We start from the raw sequence: 17,356 nt of genomic DNA on the forward strand, positions 1-17,356 counted from the left end.
GTCTCAGGAACAGAACTGAGACACCTGAGTGCGCACAAACACACCTTCCCTGCTTATGGTCTCGGTGGGCATTTTGAGCTCTAAGAATTTCAGCTCCTGGATGGGAGACAGCCATGCCTAGCTCCAGACTATGGTAAAAGCTAAACAATATGATGATATTAAGTGGGTGGGTGGTGGAGTGCCTGACACCTGGTGAGCAGTGGGTAACGCCAGCTGGTGTGAACCAGGTGGGCCGGTTATGAGCGGTCTTCCGCCCCTCACTGTACCAAGGGAGGTCGTAACAGGTGCTAACAGTGGGAAGGAGACAGGCTGGCCAGCCCCTGGTGCTCAGAGAAGAAAGGGCAGAGGGCTTTGGGAGCTGGCTGAAGACCTGGAATGTCCTCTGGGCTTTCTGTTGGCAAGAGGCCCCGGCCTCCCACAGCTGCTCACCTACCAACTCCCTGGCATTTTAGATTTCAGGCACGAGATGATTAATAGGGTTGCTTGAGAGGGGTGAATAATGAAGAAATAAAATATCCAAAAAAAGACCAATTTAGCAAAACTTCTGTTTTTTCTTTCTTTGTTGGTGGTGGTGCCCCGCCAAGACCTCCATCCAAACTTGGCTCCCTGCTCCTCTGCTCTGTGGCCCAGAGCTCCCTGGTGAGGTCACAAGCTGGTCGCTGTCCCCTCCACGCTGCCTGTCAGGGCCCGCCCTGGCCCCCTGCGGGGGCTGCTGGGGCCGCTGGGCCGTGAACATGAGCCCCACAGACGTGGTCTCCTGGCTGCTTGGTCCAGACCAGGGCGGAAAACCTGCTCCACAAGCTCCCCTGAAACTTCTGGCAGAAGAAGCAACTGATCATTGTCCACCAAATGCCTGGCTCCCAGCCAGGCCCGGCAACTGCTCCCTTTGTGAAGCTATATTCTAGAGACCAGGCAGTCCAAATGGACATGTTGATCCTAGGGCTTTTTTTAAGGAGGGTGGAAATCACAGTGCCATTATGCAAATTAACCATACATTTAGGATGAGAAAAGAAAATGAGCTTAAAAACTTAAAAGAAATTGGTGGACTGCCAATCAAACATTCTTTAAAAAAAGTAAAAGCCTTATCAAGTTATTGCTGTTTTTCAAGTTACTAGTCCTTATTGCTATTATTTTAGGGTGACAGATTTAGCAAATGAAAATACAAGGAGTCTTCAAATATTACATGGGATATACTTATATCAAAAAATGATGTGTTGTTTATTTAAAATTCAAAGTTAACTAGATGTGTATTTTATCTGAGAGGCTTAATTTAGATGCATTTTCACTATGACGCCAAAAATTCTGAGAAGGGCAGGCTAACATTTTAAAATTCTGATGAGACAGTTAAACCTCTTTGCTGGGTCAAAAGATAACACTGACCTTTGCTTTTTGCCATTTGTTCTCTACTAAAACCAGTTTTATATTTTCCACCAAGCTTTAGCGCTAGGGTTTTCCTTATTCTCTTAAAATATGTGTGAGGGAAACAATATGTACTGAGTACTTACCAGACGCCAAGCATCTTTCTAAGCATTTTAGATATTATGTCACTTACAAATTATTTTCCTGTATAATTTCAGTTGGAGAGGACTCAGCAGGATAAAGCTATTATCACCTGAAGGGATCTTTCTGCTATTCCGTGGTCGGCAAACTGCGGCTCGCGAGCCACATGCAGCTCTTTGGCCCCTTGGGTGTGGCTCTTCCTAAGCCTTAGGAGTACCCTAATTAAGTGAATAACAATGTACCTACCTATATAGTTTAAGTTTAAAAAATTTGGCTCTCAAAAGAAATTTCAATCGTCGTACTGTTGATGTTTGGCTCTGTTGACTAATGAGTTTGCCGACCACAGGAGTCAGGTCTTGTGCTAGACAATAGCCCTAATGGGGGATAACATTTATTCCTTTATCTTTAAGAAAAATAATCTTCATCTCAGACACTAATGCCCTTACTAGCACAGGCCATACTCATTCAAGCTTGAGAGGAAAAGAATAGGTGAACTTTAACAAATTCGCTAATTACTCTTGCTTGTGGATATAATCATTTACTCAGCTCGCACTTACTGAGTGAATGTATCAGGCAAAAAGGCAGAGGCGATGGTCCCTGAACTCACGCTCTCACAGTCTGGCGGGCATATGAACTTGTTCGCAAGTGACCTCTGAGGGTGTGAACACAACTGCGGCTTCCATGAGGCTCTCACAGGCAGACGTGCCCGTGCGAGGGCGCCTGGAAGCCTGAGCAGTCTGCACACGGACTCAGGTGACCTGTTGGCACAGTCTGGGCATCTGGAGGATGACAATGGGAGCAGGGGGTGGGATTCTCGGGGAGTTAGAGTAAATACAATTTACAGGAATTGCTCTAGTGACTGACGTCAGACTATGTAACGCAAGTACACTGTGCTAATTGGACTGATAATATCACCTTGGTCGACGAGTCCACTTGAGTATAATTTCACTTCCATTTTTCAAGTAGCCTGTCGTAGGCAGACAGAACACTCCGTGGCGAGAGGGGTGATGTGCTCAGTTTTCCTCCATGAGGGAGTTTGCAGGCATCCTGGTGGGAACCAGTTTGTTTGCTATGGCGGGTTCGACAACAAAGACAAGAGATGCACGCTTTCCAAAGCTGCACGTCTAGCGTGTTCATCTGTGTGAATCTCCCCCCCGCCCCCCACACCACCTACAGATCACCACAAACCTCGTCAAAGACTAACCACACCAGGACCACCTCCCACTGTAATTGCTTGATGAGATACGTGTGTCTTACTCAGAGCTGATCTGACAACAGCCGCTGGCATTCATGTTCTTAAAGTCCCAAGTCCCAAGTCCCAAGGGTGTCGGAGATGCCGAGTTGGACAGGCTGAGTGAAACCAGGCGTGCGGTGGAAAGTGAAGTGCTGAGACAATCCTCCAATTTCACTTAAATTTAAAAAAATTAAGTTCAGGTAATCGAGCTTACAAGTTTAGAGACCAGTTTCTCAGATTGCATCGCTACTTGGTTTTTCCTCTTACACGCTTTCCTTAATATGACTGTGAAATATATCATCGAGGACGTTGACTTTTTAAAAAAATATATTTCTATTGATTTCAGAGAGGAAGAGAGAGGGAGAGAAAGAAACATCAATGCGAGAGAATCATTAATCAGCTGCCTCTTGCATGCCCCAAACTGGGGATTGAGCCTGCAACCCAGGCATGTGCCCTTGACCAGATTTGAACCCGGGACCTTCATTCAGCAGGCTGATGCTCTATCAACTGAGCTAAACCAGCGAGGGTGAGAACACTGACATTTTAACCAGCCTGGGTGTCCATGTGGCTAAGCGTCTAGTGGGTTCACTCATGACATTCAGCACCAGGCCTTCTGTTCCTCCATGTCAGTTGAGGTGCGGGTGACTAGGAACAAATTCCATGATGTGTCCAGGTTGCCCCAGGACCACCCCCAGGGCAATCAGCAAGGGGGAGCCTGGTTAAGCGAACAGTCTTGGGGGCAAGAAGTCATCAAAGAACAAGATGACAGAGTTAGGAGGATGCAGGAGGATTCTATGCGCTCTGATGAGAACGCAGGTGAGAGGAGTGTGAACATGGGGCCCTTCCTTGGTATCCACCTGGTGCCTTCCATCTTTCCTGAATATCTGCAGTGGGGTCTTCCCTGCCTTGCCATACTTGAAGTCAGCGTCCAGTTAGAATGAACTCACACTTCCTACTTATTTCCTGGTTATATTCTACTTGAGACTCTAATTCTATTGCCTCCCAACATTCTGGCAATCATCACCTGAAGACTAATGAAGAGCAGAATAACTACCAGACATCCTGTCACAATGGAATTTGCTTTTTTGGTCATCTATACAGAACCTCAATCCATTTTTTTTTTATACCAAGCAATTAATCTCCTCTAAAGTCTTTTCTGTCCCTGTTCAATTTGATGCCACAGACCGAGAGAGCCTGCTTTGGCTAGAAACGGAGCGGCGATGCTCTCATTCAAATGGGCAAGGATCAGACCAGGGCCCTCATTTGCAGCGCGCAGCTGGGAAGAACTTTATAAGCCACCCGGCCCACGTTCCTCACCTCACGGAGGATGAACTTCCTGATAAACTGAAAATTTCATACAAGTTGGTTAGGATAAGCCACCTATCCCAAAGGACACTCACTACTCACGGGCTTTCAAAGTGCTGTCTGTACTGAACCGGAAGTTTGGGTTCATTTCAAAGCATCTTTCCGAGGGAATGAGAAAGGTGAGGTCTAGGGTGAGAAATCACAGCACAGCCTCCTCCCGAGGACAGGGATGCCCCTCCCGCCTCTGCACAGGAAGTGGGGGGCGGAGGGGCAGGAAGCCGGCAGGCACCTCTGCGCCACCCAACACCAGGCTCACCAACACCACGCTCACCAACGCCACGCTCACCAATGCCTCGTTCACTGTGCGGCTAGGCCGCCAGGTCCAAGGAGCTTTCATTACTGAGAACTGGCCGAATTCCAAGGGTTTTAAAGGAACAGATAAAGCAACGTTCACCACTGCACACCAGTTTTCTAAGACATTCAGCTCCAGGTATATATTCCAAGGCAAACCTTTTTGATTTTGTTTTAATGAGAGCTCATAATCACATCATTGGACGTGATGGGAACAAAGAAATTTGGGGCCATTTGGTCCTATGGAGAAACCCGTGAATATACAGGTATCCTTTTTTAAAAAAATTTATCTTTATTGTTGAAAGTATTACATATGTCCCCTCCCCCGCCTCCCGCAACTGGTCGCTTCCTCCCTGTACCTTGCCCGCCCCCCACCCCAGGCCTTCATTGCACTATTGTCTGTGCCCATGGGCATATAAGTTCTTTGGTTAATCTCTCCCCACCCCCCCACCCCAGGTATCCTTTTAAGTCATATAGATAGAGAATTTGGAAGTATAGGGGTCCCTCCGTTATGAGTGGGGTATCTCTGAATGTTGAGTTTGTGATTTTTCTCTGGGATTTTGCTTATTTCTGTGATTTTTGCCCATGAATACCAACCTAGAAAAAAAATGTTAATCATGTTTCTTCATCTGTCAGGAGCACGTGGATGTAGGAACAAGAACAAATAGGCCCTTCGTGTGGTGTTACACTAGCACAAAGACCAAAAGACCAGCAAGCCTCTGGTTAAAAGGGTTCAAGACAACAGAATGTCATGACTCGAACTAGTGTCCCAGACAGGGCCTGGTGAAAGCCAGTGGGAAGTTATGGGCCTATAAACAAGGGCGTTGTGTATTTACATGCATTTCATGGGGAAATGTCCACATGATAAATGTTCTATAACCTACTGCACACTGTGAACCCATTTATGCTGGGAAGGATATACTACGCTCTTTAAAGTATTTTGCTTTATTCTGAGTGTGGGATTCTAAGGAAAACATCACTTTCCTGTTTTAGGTGCTCTATCAGTTTGCTAGGGCTGCCATAAATACCAGGCTGGGTGACATCAACAACAGAAACTTATTTCTCAGAATTCTGGGGACTAGAAGTGCAAGATCAAGGTGTCGGCAGGTTTGGGTGTTTTCTGGGTCCTCTCGCCTTGCAGCGCTGCCTTCTCTCTGCGGCTCTAACAGGAGTCCCTTAGTCTGTGTGTGTCTGTGTCCTAACCTCCTCCTCTTAGAAAGACACCAGTCAGATTGCACTAGGACTGACCCTACTGGCCACACTTGGACATAACCATCTCTCCAAAGACTTCTCCAAATGGGGTCACGTCTTGGATACTAGGATTAGGACTTCAACATGTGGATTCCATGGAGGAAGAGAGGGCATAATGCAGCCCATTACTGTACTGTAGATTTTATTTTCGATGAGCTTGCAATCAAGTTGAGGACAAACAGATAAGAACAGTAAAAAAGTGACTACTGCAAGGCAGTAAGGAAGGAATGACTGGCGTGATAGGTCTAAGACAGCATAAGTCATTGTGGTTTTAGATAATCAGGGACATACCGGGAAGGAGCTGTGATTAGAACCAGGTCTTGAAGAATTGGCAGTCAGTGGACAGAGGGAAGAAGGTAGAACATTCCAGTTGAGGGGTAATATGAGAATGAGGGTAGGAACCACGGTAGTGAGAATGGAGCACTTTTTTTTTTTCCAAATACTTTTATTGATTTCAAAAAGAAAGAGAGAGAGAAACATCAATGATGAGAGAATTATTGATCGGATGCCTGCTGCATGTTCCTCCCCCACCCCCCATCCCAGGGATCAAACCCACAACCCAGGCATGCACCCTGACCAGGAATCGAACCGTGACCTCCTGGTTCATAGATGGACATTCAACCACTGGGCTAGGTGAGCTTTCTTGATGCATGTAGTACTTTATTTTCTCTCTCTCTCTCTCTCTCTCTCTCTCTCTCTCTCTCTCTCTCTCCTATTTAAATGCAAAAATAAGGGGAAAAATATTTAAAACCATGTATTAAAGGGAAACATAACTGGCTATGTAACTTGTTGCCCACAGTACAAAGTTGATGTCATTGTCGTAATAAGAAACACGTCTTGTCATAGGAAATTTTTAAAGCCCCACTTCCTGCCTCGGGGTGAAGGGGGAGGACATTGCTTCATCCCACAGATTCAGGGAAGTGATGCGCACCCTTGGCTCTCGTTCTGAAGTGGAGACGGTGTTTTCTGTTGGCGTCCAGCCTCGAGGAGCCGTGGGACCAGGCTGTGGCCCTGAGGGGACAGGCTCGCTCACGGTGACCTGCTGACCCCCACTCGCTCTGCTCAGGCAGCACAGAGCTGCGGTGACCTGACCTGCCCGCGCCCCCGAGGGCTGCGGGAGTCTTCTCAGTTCCGACCTACAGAAACGTTTCTCCTCTGGCTTCCGGATGCCCTGGTCCCGAACGATGAGAACTCGGATGGCATACAGGGGGCTTCACAGTTCAACTCTGACACCCACCTGAGGTCAGTCAACGGAACGAGAGGGCGGGGCCGCCACACTAGCACCCATCCCACTGACGGCGTCCACAGGTAGTGATGGGGCGACTCCGCTCCCCGCCAGACTGGCTGACTGCCACACTGTGAAGGACTATCACTGGCCTGCCCCAAGTCCATGGCCCTGCGTTCATGACTTATGGTGCCATCGGGCTGGTATTCTCCCCAAACACAAACTTTTCTTTTCCACAGTCTGATCTTTTGGATCCGTTGTGTTCTGTACACAATTCCATTTTGTCACATCTGTTGGGCCCAGAACCATCACTCCATGGAGATCTTGTTCTCTGCTGTACTGGCTCCAAAAGGAATGTTACCTGTCTGGACGGTTGGCCACTGTCATCACTTTCTCACCTTTGAATCCCCAACATCAGTGTCACTGTGACACAATATTGAGAAAATATAAAATAAATCTTTGTAGAACTCTTTTAAATTCTCAGCTCTTTTAAGGCAAATTCTTAATTCCTATACCCATGGAAATCTTTTGCTTCATGCCTGTAAAATGTCAACTAATGAATTCTCTTTACAAAATTCCAGATAGAGAATACAGGCTTTTCGGTATTAAAAAAAAAAAAAAAAAGTCTCTTAAACTCTATGGTCCTCAATATCTTCATCTTTAAAATGAAAGGTCAAAGTCATGGCTGGTGTGGTTCAGTTGGTTGGAACATCATCCTGTACACAGAAGGGCGGCTGGTTCAATTCCCAGTAAGGGCACATGCCCAGGTTGCTAGTTCAATCCCGGGTTGGGGATGTGAGTCAACTGACGGATGTTTTTCTCTCTCACATTGATGTTTCTTTCTGTGTTCTCTCCACGCCCCCCCCCCCCCCCACCTCTCCCTTTCTCTCTAAAATCAATAATAATAAAAAAGCTAAACTGAAAAAATAACAAACACATATCCCTGGAGGAGGATTAAAAAATAATAATAATGGTGAAAATAAAATAAAATTAAGAGGTCGAAAAAAAATTAAGCCTCATCTGGTTCTTTGACTTTCTGATTCATTCACAACTTATTTATTCCCTAATCTGTGAGAACCAACCCCAACACTATATATTTGGGATGTTTCTAAAAAAATCACATTTATCCAAGAGACATAATACATGTCTTAATGAGCTTTTTTTAAAAAGCATTGCCTCTTTCTAATAAAATCTAAAGAGCTTATTTCAAATCCTGGTTCTACTACCAAGTCATCTGACCTTAGACAAGGGGCCAAGGTGGCTCAGCTTCCACAAAACCACTGCCACTTCTCTCAGAGGTAGTTTAAGTATTGAAATACTTATGAGTAAAATGGTTGAGAAGAAAAGAAAGAAACGTTCGGGATTTCTTTTCAAAATAACCCTGAGAGTGACAGTTCAGGTCTATTATAATGAAACGCCCCATGTGCTGAAAATTACTCAAGTTCGGGTTTATTTGTATTGTCACTGTAAGGATAAAATTAGATAAAATGGACAAAACCTCAGAAAGGTTTAAAAAAAATCTTTAATATTTTTACCAATGCAGGATCTTTGTAGCAAATCTTGATTGACTTATGTGTGAGCTAATGTAGGCATCTCCCATGCTTTCTTTTCTTTTCTTTCTTTCTTTTTTTACTCCTCACCAGAGGATATGTTTTTGTTAATTTTAGAGAGAGAGAAATAGCAATCGGTTGCCTCTCGTACAAACCCTGACTGGGGATCGAATCCACAACCTATGTATGTGCCCTGACCAAGAATCGAACCTCCATACCCTGACTGGTTTGGCTCAGTGGATAGAGCGTCAGCCTGTGGACTGAAGAATCGAACCCCCAAACTTTTGGAGTACAGGACAATGCCACCCAGCCAGGGCTCTTCTGAGCCTTTCTGATAATAGAAACTGGCTAAATAAGGTGGTTTTCTCAATGCAATCAATACTAAATTGAAAAATATTTGTCACCTGGGCAGTATAGCAGGATTTCGCCTCTGAAGAGTAATGTGTATTTTCTGCTCACCTAAATTATCTAATTTAATCTTTGACAGGAAAGGCAGGTAGTTGCAACCCCATTTTTCAGATGAGAAAACTGAGATTGAATGACTTCCATTAGGCCAGAGCAGTTTCTTAATTGTTCCACATGTGCCATGCTCACCAGGATCTTTGAACGAGGCGTGCTTGTTTGTTTTTAGCTCTAATCTAGGAGTTTGGAATCGTTAGTCCGATTTTAAACCGGGTTATGCTCGCCCACATCATGTGCACACCTGCGGCGGCCGAAACTGGATGGCTGTGCTTTGGAAACAAGCCCTGAAGCCCTGAAGGTCCTTCTTGCTGCTGGGGAAGCAGGTTCAATCCAGGCCAAACTGGAAAATCGTGTTATGACCGTACTTGCTTGTCTGAGATCTAACTTGAGAAAAGGTTAATTGTAAATATTTCCAAAGGAATTTGGTCCTGGAAGAATGTGGACGGTGGGTCTAAACAGCCACGCCCTTGGGAAGCATCCTGTGGCCCGTGTCCAGGCGCGATGGGGAGCATCGAGCCCAGGGAGTTTCCAGGGTGGTGACAGGCCCGTCCTCTTCCCATGAGGCGATGGGGACTTCTCCCATTGCGAATGTCCTCAGGACTTCCCCAGGCTCCGCAGGAGGCACCCACGTGGGGATCCCCGGGCGTGGGGACTCCTGAAGGTTCTGTTAGGCTGGGGTTCTTGGCCCAGGCTGCACTTGAGAGCTCACAAAATACTGGTCCCCGGGCCACACCCGGGCCAATGAAATCAGCCCGGCAGGAGGCCAGGGTGACCCAGGCTCAGGGCCACGATCACGTGGAGAAACGGGGGGGGGGGGGGGGGTATGGAGGTTTGGGGCTGACACCATTTCCTTCCCGTCCCTCACTAGCCCTCCTCGGGGTCCCTCCCAGGGCGCCTCTCCGGTGGGCATCAGCTCCCGGGCAATGATGAGGAGTCCATTTACATGAAAATGTATGAAACTGATGACCTAGAATGACCACGCTCTCAGGGGCATCGATGTACGACTTCTGTTGCTGTAGGACAAAGCCCAGGGAACTGAGCTTCAACTCCCCCAGGACCCCGGGCTCTGGCCGGGCCTCAGTGCCAGCTCCTTCACTACGCCCGTGCTTAGGACACATGGCATCGTCTCCAGAAGGCGCCCGCTTCCTCTGCCCCCGGGTCATTATGCCCAGCGCTCCACTTGGCACAGCGTGTGCGGCCAGTCCCCCTGGGAGCCGCCTCCTGCAAAACCCCAAAGAAGCAGAGAAGCAGGAGAGAAGCGCGCGGGGACACCCAGGGACGGCCTGCTGCTTGACAAGTGACCAGCAGGCACTAACCCTGAGAAAGGAATGTGTGCCCGGAGCAAACAGGGGGGCAGGTTACGGCTCAGGAGTAAAATGAGGAAGCGAGTAGACATGCAGAGAAGTCCTGCTTCACTGCATGACAAGGAGTGAAAACCGAGCTGCGTGTCCTGTGTGGTTTGAAGCGAAGCTGTAGCCCAGTGAGAGTGCGAGGGCTGAGTCATTTCCTGCTCTCGGCCGGTGCGAGGCAGCGCTGCCAGAGCGGTGGGCAGGCTCCCCACCACCCGCGCCCGCTCATATCAGGGCCGCCTCCCGCGCCGCATCCTCCGGGAAACCCACCAGGGACGCACAGCAAGGCTGGTGCCCGTGGCTTCGCAATCAATCCCCCGGGAAACCAGCACAGTGTCCTTTTGAGCGGCTGCTTCGAAATGTTTACTAATGAAATCCACCCATGTTTGAGGCCCGATTGCTCATTAAATTGCAGCCAGGGTTCCGAATGTGGCAAGCTAACTTACTTATCAGTGGCCCGTGAAACAACGGGGGACACAGCTATGCTGTTCGTAACCTGTCATCAGAGAAGGTGGGCAGGAGAGCGGTGTAACTGTAAATCTATATTCGTTCTAAGAGCTGGCATGTGGCTGATGATGGCGGCCACGGCCACGGGCGAGAACAAGCAAGCAATCCTGGGAACACGTTAAACTAACAGAAACTCTCCCAGACCCGACCCGGTGAACCAGCAGCAGCTCCGGCCAGGACGCTTTTAGATGAACCCTTTGTGGTAGAAATAATTGGAGGTTGTTCTATTCTTAGAAGTTTGGAAGGAATCTGTTGACATGTGGCTCTAACAAGTTACAAACGCCCCAGCATTTCTGTTAGGAAAACACGCTGTCCACGGAGATGGTGGCTCGTGGCTGCTGGGAAAGGCTCCCGCAGCCGCTGAAAAACCAGCGCAGGGACCCGCCTGGCCTCGGACTGTTTTAGAAACGCTGTTTACCTGGCCTGTGGGCTAAGCCGGCCCTGCAGCCATCAAGTTCACCTCCGTGGTGACCATGATGACATCGCAAACTCACGAAGCCCCATCCGTGTGCCCAGGATTGTGCCCGCGGCCCGGTGCAGTCTCTCATAAGATTATCATCTTCGTTTTGCCCACGCGGAAAGCGGCGGTGCGGGGCTGCCGGCCTCGCGCCCAGACCTGTCTATTTCCCACGTCTCCGCCCTTCACCACTGCGCTGCCTTGTCTCCCTCCGAAGACTCGTGGGCCGCGAAGACGAGGTGGCCTGGTGGAGCTGTCACGAGAGTTAGACATGTGCAGTTTGTATTCAAGTTTCTCTCTAGCGCTTTGTAGCACTCAGAAGCATTTTATTTTATTTTACTTTGCTTTAGGGGAGACAGAATAAAATCTCCAAAATATGCATTTTGATACAGGAGAGAAGCTTTTCAACTTTGAGGCAAGCAAAGGCTCTTCAGGACACAAGCTCAAATAATAAGTTGGTCAGTTGACCTTCATTAAAAAATTCTTAATGTCTTCTCTTCAAAAGGAACCATTAAGAAAATAAAAAGCAATCTGTGTAGTGGGAGAGAGCTCGGACAACTCAGTAAGAAAACAGTGACCCAGTTAAACATCTGGGCAGGTGGTCTGGACTGACACCCGATCGATTCTGACGAGCAGATGAGAGGACACTGCGCTGGGTGGCTCGGAGAGCAGTGCCCATTCACACCCAGGAGGTCCACCGCCCGCCCGCCCGCCCGCCCGCCCGCAGCGGCCAAATGAAAGGACCAAGGAGAGCCAGTGAGACCAGGGACGGAGAACAGCCAGAACTCACGCACGATGCTGCTGGGAACAGAGAACGGAGCGACGGCTTTGGAAACAATTGGCAGCTTCTTAACAAGATAAATACACACCGCGTACCAGCCAGCAATTCTAGCGAGGCAGTGACTGAAGAGCAATGAAAACACAGCCGTGCGAAATTCTGTCTGTCAAGGCTTTGTTGGTGTTTATTCCGCTTTCCTCGTGAGAGTCCCAACTTGGAAACAACCCAAGTGACCCTCAGCTGGTGAATTAATAAACAGGTTGTGATTCGTCCTTAAATGGAACCTACTCAGAAGTGAAAAGGCGGTGCCTGCTGACCCGTGCAGCACCCGGATGAATCTGAGAAAAGCGGCCCTAAACCAAGACACCAGACGCAAGCAGGATAGGCTAGTCCTCGAACAACCTCCTTTCCATGAAGTTCTACAAAAGGCAAACACAATCTCTAGTGATCTGCATCAGCGGCTTTCCTTCTCTACTGGACCTTTCCCACTAGAATAAAACGTGTTGTTCTCTCTCTCACTCCCACCCTCATGGTTACAAAGCTCATCAGTTGTTGCCTAGAGCCGGGTTGGGAGATCAATGCACAGCAAAGAAAGGGGAGCGTGGCAAGTGTGACATCATAGAAACACTCTACACCTTCATCGTGGTGGTAGTTACATGCACATAAATGTGCCAGACTCATCAAAATACACAAAATGGATATTTTGAATAGTATATAAATTGTATATAATTACGTAATATATAAAATGTCATATATAGATGTATACATATATATGTGTGTATATATATATATCCTATATAATAAAGAGCTAATATACCAATTAGACCAGGACCGTGAGGCAGCCAGGGCTGTGAAGGCCTACTCTTGCACAAATTTCGTGCATGGGGCCTCTAGTATATATATAATATGCATTTTGTGAAGGAAGTCTCTTCAAAAGATACCATTAAGCCCTAGCCAGGTAGCTCCGTTGGTTCAGCATTGTCCCGATATGCCAAGGTTTTGGGTTCGATTCCCAGTCAGGGCACATACATGAAGCAGCCAATGAATGCATCTTAAGTGGAACAACAAATCATTCTGTCTTCCTCCTTCTCTTTAAAATAAAAAAAGTTTTAAAAGATACCATTTATATACAGGGTGGGGCAAAAGTGGGTTTACAGTTGTGACTACATGAAACAGTTTATTCTTATATTATTATTTTTTAATGATTCTGTTATTTTCCATAGGAGTGACTGTAAACCTACTTTCGCCCCGCTCTGCATATGTGGGGATATTTAGAACTTTATGTATGTGTGTAAAGTTACATGGCATAAATGGGGCAGAGGAAAACAAAGCCAGGAAGAGGATGCAGTGCTTGGGGATGTGGTTTGGGTGTCATTTTTAAGAGGCCGAGGCGGGGCGACCGACTGGGCACCTTGCAATAATCCAGGAGAGAGGCGACGGTGACTCAGAGGTGACAATGGCAGCAGTGGCCATGGCGAGGAGTGGTCAGACCCTGAAGGGAGAAGCAGCAGGATGTGCTCATGAACCCCATTTGGGGTGTGGGGAAAAGAGGGCAGTCCAAGATGTGAAGAGCATGAGTCCAAGATGTGAAGTCTGAGCAGCTGGGAGAGGCACTGAGGTGGGGAAACTCCCGAGCGGCTGTCAGGGAAAGGCCAGGATTCCTCTGGGACCCTCCAAGTTCCGGTTGCATGTTGCCCATCGAGGAGAGAGGTGGAGTAGGTGGCTACAAGCCTAGAGTTCAGCAGAGAATTCTGAACTGGAAACAGGAGTTGGCAAGTCATTGGCTGTTTAAGCACAGGTAGGGATGAGCTCGCCAGGAGGGTGGAGAGAGGAGAGAAAGGGCTTCCCAGCACAGAGCCTCAGCGTCAAGAAGCCAAGGCGGGGAGCGGATCAGGGCTGAGAGGGCCCCGTGAGCTGAGGAAAGCAGGAGCCTGTACTTCCTAGAGGCCTGGGGGGAGGGTAGTGTGTCTAAAGGAGTGAACAGCGGTGCTAAATGCCACAACAGATGCAGGAAACGGAGGACTGAGAGCTGGCCGTGGGGCGCAGCAATGCGATGGTCAGGGGTAGCCTTGTCGACAGCAGTTTGGGTGGACCAGGGACAGAAGCCTCGTTGCAGAGGTTCAGCTGAGAATGGGAGGGAAGTCACTAGAGACAGTGGGGTAGAGAGCTTCTCGGTCTCTGTGATAATAGGAGGCCTGGAATGGAGCCGAGCGCCGGGACTGGGCGATGAAGGAGGGGCTTGGGAGACAGGCGAGGTAACAGGGTTGGTGCCATGGGCAGGATTCGGTGGAGAGGTGGACGATGGGGGAGAGGGGAGAACTGTGTCCTTGGTGCTGCGAGGGGTGCGACACTGTGGTGTACCTGAGGAGCAGGTACACCAGGATGGAGAGATGCGATTCAGGGAGGACCATCCAGTGACACGTATGTTGTGATTGCCTGGGGCTCCCGGTGCAGCTCTGGCTCCATACCTTCCCATGGCAGACCATCTCTACTAATAAAAGAGTCATATGCTAATTAGACTGGGAGACCTTCCGGGAGACCTTCTGGACAGACATCCTTCCGGACATAGCCACGGTGGTGGGGCCGAGGCAGAGGTGGTTAGGGGCGATCAGGCTGGCGGGTGGGCGTGCAGTTGGGGGCAAGCAGGCCAGCAGGCAGAGTGGTTAGGGGTGATCAGGCAGGCAGGCAGGTGAGCGGTTAGGAGCCAGCAGTCCTAGATTGCAACAGGAATGTCTGATTGCCGGTTTAGGCCTGATCCCACAGGGGTCCCAGATTGGAGAGGGTGCAGGCCGGGCTGAGGGACACCCTCCCTCCCGTGCATGAGTTTCGTGCACCAGGCCACGAGTTGTAGATAAAGAAAACCTCCCCTGAACATCTGGGGACCATGTTTGCTTGACCTCTCCTCTCACGGTGACGCTGGCTGCCCAGCCACAAGGTCTACCGCCAAGTGTCTGAATGTTGCCGACTCCACCTCCGACGTATGGGATGTGACTTTTCCTCAGAAGCAGCAGATACATTTTTTTCTCCCAGTTTCGATGTTTTTGCATTTGATGAGCTCTTCTCCCCAGTGCTCTTGCGGATGACACCCCGTGAGCTTAATTCAGCTGCTGTTTTCCTGCGGGGTCCTCGCTGGCCAACCCAGCTCAGGCCGAGGCTGCGGGAGCGGCTGGTGCTGGTGGGCGCATCCCACACCAGGACACGGGCTAGGGAGCAGCCTGTGGAGTCCACAAAACCACCAAGTTAAAAAAAATGTTGTAACAAAGCCACTGGGAAAGCAGCAAGGTTTACACCCAGGCTCTGACCTCCAGTTATGGCATCGGCTCAGAAGGAAAGGATTGAGCAGAAAAGGCCCGGTGTCCAGGGCTGCAGGGTGAAGCCCTAAGCCGTGCCACCGTTGTAAGCACTGTGGCTGCCCCGACCGCCAGGAGCATGCATATATATTTTTAATAATTTATTGTTCAAAGTATTACATGTGTCCCCTTCCCCCCCGCATTGACCCCCTCCAGCCCCCTGCTGTCCCCCCACATACTTCCCACCCTAGGCCTTCAGCATCCTATTTTCTGTGTCCAGAGCTTATGCCTATATGCATACAAGGTCTTTGGTTGATAACCCCCATCCTCCCCTGCCTTCCCTCTGAGATTCCACACTCTGTTCCATGCTTCTCTGGATCCACTCTGTTCATCAGTTTATTATGTTACGTAGATTCCACATATGAGTGCGACCATGTGATACTTGCCTTTCTTTGACTGACTTATTTCACTTAACATGACACTCTCCAGGTCACTCCACGCTGTCTCAAAGAGTAAGAGATCCTTCTTTTTTACTGCTGCATAGTATTCCCTGGTATAAATGTACCACAGCTTTTTTATCCACTCATCTACTGATGGGCACTTGGGCTGTTTCCAGATCTTAGCTACTGTAAATTATGCTGCTATGAACATAGGGGTGCATACATTCTTTTTGATTGGTGCTTCGGGTTTCTTAGGAAATATTGCTAGAAGTGGGATCACTGGGTCAAATGGGAGTTCCATATTTAATTTTTTTAGGAAACTCCACGGTTTCCCACAGTGGCTGCACCAGTCTGCACTCCCACCAGCAGTGTACAAGGGTTCCCTTTTCTCCACATCCTCGCCATTTGTTGATTTATTGATGGTAGTCATTCTGTCAAGTGTGAGGTGATACTTAATTGTCATTTTAATTTGCATCTCTCTGATGATGAGTGACTTTGAGCATTTTTTCATCTGTCTCTTGGCCATCTGTATGTCCACTTTGGAGAAGTGTCTATTTAGGTCCTTTGCCCATTTTTTAATTGGATTGTTTGTCTTTCTTTTGTTAAGCTGTATGAGTTCCTTATATATTTTGGATATTAACCCCTTATCAGCTGTATCATTGCCAAATATGTTCTCCCATGTAGTGGTCTCTCTTTTCGCTTTGCTGATGATTTCTTTTGCTGTGCAAAGCTTTTTATTTTGATGTGGTCCCATTTGTTTATTTTCTCCTTAGTTTCCTTTGCCCTAAGCAATGTAGCCATAAACATATTGCTACACGAGATGTCTAAGATTTTGCTACCTATGGTTTCTTCTAAGATTGTTATGGTTTCAGAACTTACATTTAAGTCTTTTATCCATTTTGAATTTATTCTTGTGCATGGTGTAAGTTGGTGGTCTAGTTTCATTTTTTTTGCAAGTATCAGTCCGATTTTCCCAGCACCATTTATTGAAGAGACTGTCTTGACTCCATTGAGGAGCATACGTATGAAACTCTGCGATTTTCACTATTCTGAGAGTGCGTTTCTAGTTCCCATGTGAGAGAGCTGACATGCAGACTGCTGTAGTTACCGTGATATCTCTGGTTACTAACGCTTACATGAGTCATTCAAAAGCATAATGATGGCCTTGTATGAGCCAGGCGCTGTGCCGGTCAGTGGGGATTCAAGGTGAGGAGGGCAGGCTCCTGGCGGTCGGAGACAGGGAGGGAGGGAGCGGCAGTATAACGCGGCGATTGCAACGGAAAGGACTGCAACGGTAATTAGGACACGGACGAGGAGCCTGAACCAGCTGAAGGACCTGCTGAGAGGCCGCTAGGAGCTTCATAGACCGCGGGGCCACCAGACACCAAGCAGGTGACAAAGAGAAGCCTGGGGGCACTGCTGCACGGCAGAGAAGAAAGTGGGGTGGGTGACACTCGAAGCTGGAAATGTGGGCCAAGGCCCACGGCGGCCACCCGTGAAGGCCACCCGGAGGCATGGAGCAGGCAAGGAGCCCACTGCGGGCTCCACTGGGGCGGGTGCGGCCACACCTTTACCTCCCGTGTGTTCCTGGTGAAGGAGCTGTGGGCTACGTAGAAACTGGGTTCTCCCGGAAACAGACCCTGAATCGAGGACTTGA

Source organism: Myotis daubentonii, chromosome 17 (assembly GCF_963259705.1).
Source record: "Myotis daubentonii chromosome 17, mMyoDau2.1, whole genome shotgun sequence".
Classification (NCBI taxonomy): Eukaryota; Metazoa; Chordata; class Mammalia; order Chiroptera; family Vespertilionidae; genus Myotis; species Myotis daubentonii.